Source organism: Petaurus breviceps, unplaced genomic scaffold, assembly GCF_028583685.1.
Source record: "Petaurus breviceps papuanus isolate PSGF00001 unplaced genomic scaffold, PetGlider_PUasm1.0 188, whole genome shotgun sequence".
Taxonomy (NCBI): Eukaryota; Metazoa; Chordata; class Mammalia; order Diprotodontia; family Petauridae; genus Petaurus; species Petaurus breviceps.
In genome coordinates this window covers 31,793,190-31,799,678 of record NW_027185804.1, presented here as the reverse complement: position 1 = coordinate 31,799,678, position 6,489 = coordinate 31,793,190, and positions in this window count along the sequence as shown.

Sequence of the window (6,489 nt, the reverse complement as noted above, 5' to 3'; positions counted from 1 at the left end):
ATAGATAGATAGATAGATAGATAGATAGATAGATAGATAGATAGATATCAGTATATAGATACATACATACATATATTTATCTATCAGTCGGTTATAAAAAGCCATCATAACTGATCATCACTTAGGAGGGGAAAGGGCTAAAAATGGTAGGAGTAATAGGAGGGAAAACAAATTAAAGGAGACAGTGGGCATAGGAAAAACAATTCCTTTGTGGAAGGATAGGGTAAATGTATTGAGATAAGAATAAACAGAAGAAAATAAGATGGAATTAATTATAAAGTTAGTAATCATAATGTTGAATGTAAATGGAATTAGCACCCACAAAAGGGAAGTGGATAGCATAATGGACTAGAAACTGGAATCCAAATGTATGTTATTTACATGAAATAAACTTGAAACAGAAAGATATGCAAAAACAGTTAAAATGTGGTAATATAGAAGAATGTAATATTCTTCAGCTGAAATATAAAAGGGAATGGTATTAAATGTGATTTCAGATGAAGCAAAAGTAAAAACTGATGACATTAAACGACATAAACAAAACTACATTTTGCTAAAAAGATGTCACAGGCAGTGATTGAATAGATATAATAAACATACAACCCAAATGGCATGGCATCCAAATTATTAAAAGGAAGAGCTGCATGAGTTACAGGAAGAGATAAAAAGTGAAAGGATACTAGTAAAGGACCCTACATTTTCACTCTTAGAACGAGACAAATCTTACCATAAATAAGTAAAAAAGACAGCAGTTAAGTAGGTGAATAAAATCTTTAAAAAGTTAGATATGATAGATATTTGGAGAAAATTGAATGGGAATACAAAAGAAAATTAGACATTTTCTTAGTTTTGCATGGCACATTCACAGAAATTGACTGTATTAGACTATAATAATGTCATAATCAAATGAAGAAAACCAGCATCCCTGTGAAAACATAACGCAGATAAAAATTAGATTCAGTAAAAGACTGGATGTATACATGAAAATTAATCTGAGTAAATAATCTAATTCTAAAGAATGAATGCATCAAAGAACAAAATATGTAAAAATCCTTAATTTATTAAAGAACATGAAAACAATGAGACAAGACACCAGAATTTATGGCATGCAAAGAAAACAATACTTAAGGGAAAATGTCTATTTGTATGATTACTTCAACAAAAGAAAAGGCAGATCAATAAATTGGGCATGCAACTAAAAACATCTGACAAAGAACAAATTAAAAATTCCCAATTACACACTAAAATACTAAATATCAAAAGAGTTAATGTGATTATTTTTTTGTTTTTTTTTAAATTGTTTATTTTTCATTTTCAGTGTTCATTTCCACAAGATTTTGAGTTACAAATTTTCTCCCTGTCTTTCCCCTACCCACCACCCCAAAACAGAGATCCCACTGTAAACCCCCTCCCCCAATCTGCTCTCTCCTCTCTCCTCCACCATTCCCCTTCTCACTTTCCAGTAGGGCAAGATGGATCTCTATACCCCAGTGCCTATATATTTTATTTCCCAGTTGCATGTAAATAGTAATAATAATAATAATAATAATTTTTAAACATTTGATTTTAAAACTTTGAATTCCATATTTTTTCCCTTCCTCCCTCCATCACCTATCCTTACTGGGAAAATAGGTAATTCAATGTAGGCTTTACACATGTAGCTATGAAAGATTAACATAGTGGATATATTGTGAAAAACTGACTATATTTCCCTCTATCCTATCATGCCCCCCACTTGTTCTATTTTCTACTTTGGCCCTGTCCCTTTTCAAAGGTGGGTGCTTCCAACTTCCCAGTCCCCAACCTGCCCTCCCCTCCATCATCACCCCTCTCATCCCCTTCCTGCCTACTCTCCTGTAGGGTGAGATATCCTATTTAGTGTGTATTTCATTCCCTACCTGAGCCAAATTCAATGAGATTATGGTTGCCCCATTTCCTTTTGCCTTCCTCTTCTTCCCCTCCATGTAACAGTTTTCTCTTAAGTCTTCTATAAGAGATTATTTACCCAATTCTGTCTCTCCCCATCTTGTCTCATTATATTCCTCTCTCACCTCTTATTTTCAACTTTTAATTATCATCCCTTCGTATTCAATTGGTCTTGTGCCCTCTGTCTATGTTTACCTGTACAGATATATACACACTCACATGTGTATTCATACTACCATATACCCTCCTATATAGACATATATGTATACACATTTATATTCCCTTCAACTATTCTAATACTGAGAAAAGTTTTATAAGTTCAATTATTGTTTTTCCATGTAGTTATGTAAATAGTTCAACTTTTATAAATTCCTTATGATTTGTTTTCCCTGTTTGCCTTCTCATGCTTCTCTTGTTTCTTGTATCTGAATGTCCAGTTTTCTATTCAACTCTGGTTTTTTCATCAAGAATGCTTCAAAGTCCTATTATTAATTGAATCACCATATTTTCCCCTGAAACATGATACTCAGTTTTTCTGGGTAGGTGATCCTTGGTTTTCATGCCAGCTCCTTTGACCTATGGAATATCATCTTCCAAGTCCTTCCTACCCTCAATGTAGAAGCTGCCAGATCCTGTGTTATCCTCATTGTGATTCCACAATATTAAAATTGTTTCTTCTTGGATGCTTGTAATATCTTATTCTTGATTTGGGATGTCTGGAACCTAGCTATAATAATCCTAGGAGTTTTAATTTTGGGATCTTTTTCAAGAGGTGATTTTTTCAACCTCTATTTTGCCTTGTGGTTCTAAAATATCAGGATAATTTTCCTTCAGAATTTCTTGAAGGATGATTTCTACATTCTTTTTTTATCATGAAATTCAGGTAGTCCAATAATTTTTAAATTATCTCTCCTGGATGTATTTTCCAGACCAGTGGTTTTTACAATGCATTATTTCACATTGTCTTCTGTTTTTTCATTTGTTCAGATCTGTTTAATAGTGTCTTGATTTCTCATAAAGTCACTAGTTTCCATTTTCTCCAAACTAATTCTAAATGAATGATTCTCTTCAGTGAACTTTTGAGCTTCTTTTCGCATCTGGAAAATTTGGCTTTTTAAGACATTCTTCTCCTCATTGGGTTTTTGAGCCTCTTTTGCCATTTGAGTTAGTCTATTTTTAAAGTGTTATTTTCTTCAGTCAGCTTGTTGACTCTTTTTTCATTACTTTCTTGCATCATTCTCTTTTCTCTTCCCAATTTTTCCTAAACTTCTCTTATTTGCTTTTCAAAATCCTTCTTAAGCTCCTCTATGGCCTGTAACTAATTCATATTTTTCTTCTAAGCTTTTGGTACAGGAATTCAGACTATGCTTTCTTCCTCCTATTCCATGCTTTGATCCTTTTTATGCCCAAAATAGAAGTGTAAAGTAAGATTGCTGTGCTTGCTTTGCTTCCTTTGCTTACTCATGTTGTCACTAAATTACTTGACTTTTGAGCTTTTTGCCACAGTAGAACTCTGCTTCCAGAGAGGAGAGCTTTATCCCAACTTGCTGGGGTTTTTGCAGCTGCTGGATCTATTAGTTGGGTGCCCTCTCTGAAGGCTCCACAGACTCTGCCACCAGGTCACACACCCTAAAAACTCCACCCTAGATAGTGATCCAGATCCAAGCAGGTTAAAGGAAGAGTGATTACCTCTCAGTCTAATTGCTTTGTCCCACTACTATCTGCATTCCAGGAGCTCTGAAGCAGTCATGCTTCCACCATACCTCAACTGCTATGCCACAGCCACTTCTCCCTCCAGGGGTAAAGGCTCAACCGCACTCCAGGATCCCCTGTTTCCAAAGTCCACACTGATCTCTCACTTTGTCTTTGTCATTTATGGGTTGATAATTCTGGAAACTGCCATAGTTGCTGGTGATCCACTTTCGTGAAATCTCTCCAGTCTTGGCTGGTCTTGGCCACCCTGAGGCTAAAACTGCAGGCTCACATGGGGCTGTGCTGTGCTCCCAGTGTGTTGCGATGGACACTTTCTTTCTGCCTGCCAGGCTGCATTCTGCAGGAGATTTGTTTCTCTGTCACTTTGTGGGTTCTGTTGCCCTAAAGTTTGTTTGGAGTCATATTTTATTGGTTTTTGAGGTGGTTGTGGGAGGAGGTCATGAAATTGCTTCCACTCTGCTGTTTTGGCTCCACCCCTCCCACAAGTTAATAAATTTAAAAGTTCAAAAAGTGAAAGAACAGCTACAACAAAAGCAAAGAAAACTCTATGCATAGTTGAGACCTCCATGTGTTTCAGAGTTGCCCTGAGGAAACACAGAAATGCCTCATAGGTTCAGCACATGCCAGACTCTAGCACTAGGACTCTGGCCCAGCACCAGATTACCTGTCAGACCCCTACAACTTCCATCAGTACAAGTCACACCCAAACCTACACCTTAAGCACAAGTCCAGACAGGAGGGTCCTCCATAGGTGTCAGGGTGATATTAGTAAAACACAAGGTAAAAAGTCAGGGCCTATATCCCCTGTCATAAGAGAGAATGTTGTAACCCATTCTACCCCAGGAGCAGAACTCCGATTTAAAAGAAGGGGAAAAAGGCGGGGGGTGGGGGGGATGATAAAACAACAACAAAACTCGAATCTGACCATAGAAAAGAAGAAAAATTGAGGGAAAGAAATGAGAGTGATGTAAGAGGAATAAGATTTTAAAAGTCAACAGTTTAGAAAAAAGAAAACAACTGTTTACAAAGTAGAATGGGCCAAATAGAAAAGGAGATACAAAAATGTCTGATTTAATATTGTCCAACGGAAAATGTTGATATGAAAATGGACAATTTTCCAAACTTCTGATACACAAATATTGGACTGTGGTTGTAGTTATTTTACTGATTTTATATTTTGTTAAAATCAGTGAAGCTCAGGGAAGTTAAAGGGTAGGCAAAGAAAAGAAAGCAGGATAATTGAAATTGATTTTTTTGTTTGTGTAAGTGATTGCTTACATATTGGGATTTACTTTTTAAGGAGAGTAGTCTTTCTCTAGGCAGCCATCTCATAGAAAAAGAATGGATGTCCTTATGCACAAATTTGATCCAGCATTATAAAGTTTAAAAATAAGGCTACAGGGACAGCTATGTCGTACAGTGAATAGAGCACTGGTGCTGGAGTAAGGAAGACCTGAGTTCAAATCTGGCCTCTAACACTTGACACTTACTAGTCATATGACCTTGGGCAAGTCACTTAACTGCAATTGCCCTGCCCTCCCCCCTCAAAAAGCAAAAATAGAAAATAAGAGTATATTTTGTTGAGAACATAGACAATTAATTTTTGCAACCCATCTTTATGTATATGAAAATATAGAGTCCCCCAAATGTTTTCTCTCATGGTATTCAGAAAGAATTCTTTAATGGAGTCAGAAGATGTAGGCTAAGATCTCAACTCCACTGATTACTATGTACATAATTATGATAAGTCACTACTATGTGTATCTCATTTTTATAATCTATGAAATTATTTCTGATTATTAAATGACAAATCTATATAAAATACTTGCTAAATGTCAGACACTGAACTAAATGTTAGGGATACAAATCAAAAAGTGAATCCACCCTTTTTTTTCAAATGCTTTATTAACTTCTGATTTACATAATTCATTTCCACCAGTTATTGAGTTCCAAATTTTCTCACCGTTTTTTCCCTACCCACTGCCCCAAAATAGCAGTCCCACAGGATATCCCCTCCTCCAATCTGCTCTCTCCCATATTTTCTCCCATACCCCTTTCCACTTTTCCAGTGGATCTCTATGCCCCAGTGACTGTACATCTTATATCCCAATTACATGTAAAATAGTATTAATAATAGTATATATATATATATATATATATATATGTATTTAAATATTTAATTTTAAAACTTTGAATTCCAGATTCATTTCCTTCCTTCCTTGTCTACCAACCTTACTGGGAAGATAAGCAGTTCAGTATAGGTTGTACATGTGTGGCTAATGCAAAACAATAACATAGTAGATATATTGTAAAACACTGACTATATTTCCCTCCCTTCTATCCCACCTCCCACTTGTTCTATTCTCTACTTTGACCCTGTCCCTTTTCAAAAGTGGGTGCTTCCAACTTCCCTCCCCCCCCAGCCTTCCTTCCCTTCCCTTATACCCCCTCTCATCCCCTTGCCCCCTACTCTCCTGGAGGGTGAGATATGCTATTTCGTGTGTATTTCACTCCCTCCTCAAGTCAAATTCAATGGGAATAAGGTTGACCCATTACCTTTTGCCTTCCTATTGTTCCCCTCCATTGTAACCATTTTCCCTTGCCTCTTCTATATGAGATAATTTACCCCATTCTGTCTCTCCCCATCTCTTATCATTATATTCCTCTCTTACATCTTAATTTCACCATTTAAGTATCATCCCTTCCCGTTAAATTGGTCCTGTTCCCTCTATCTATGTATACCTATAAACATATATACACGCATTCACATATGTATTCATATGCCCATATACCCTCATATATATGTGTGTGTGTGTGTGTGTGTGTGTGTGTGTGTGTGTGTGTGTGTGT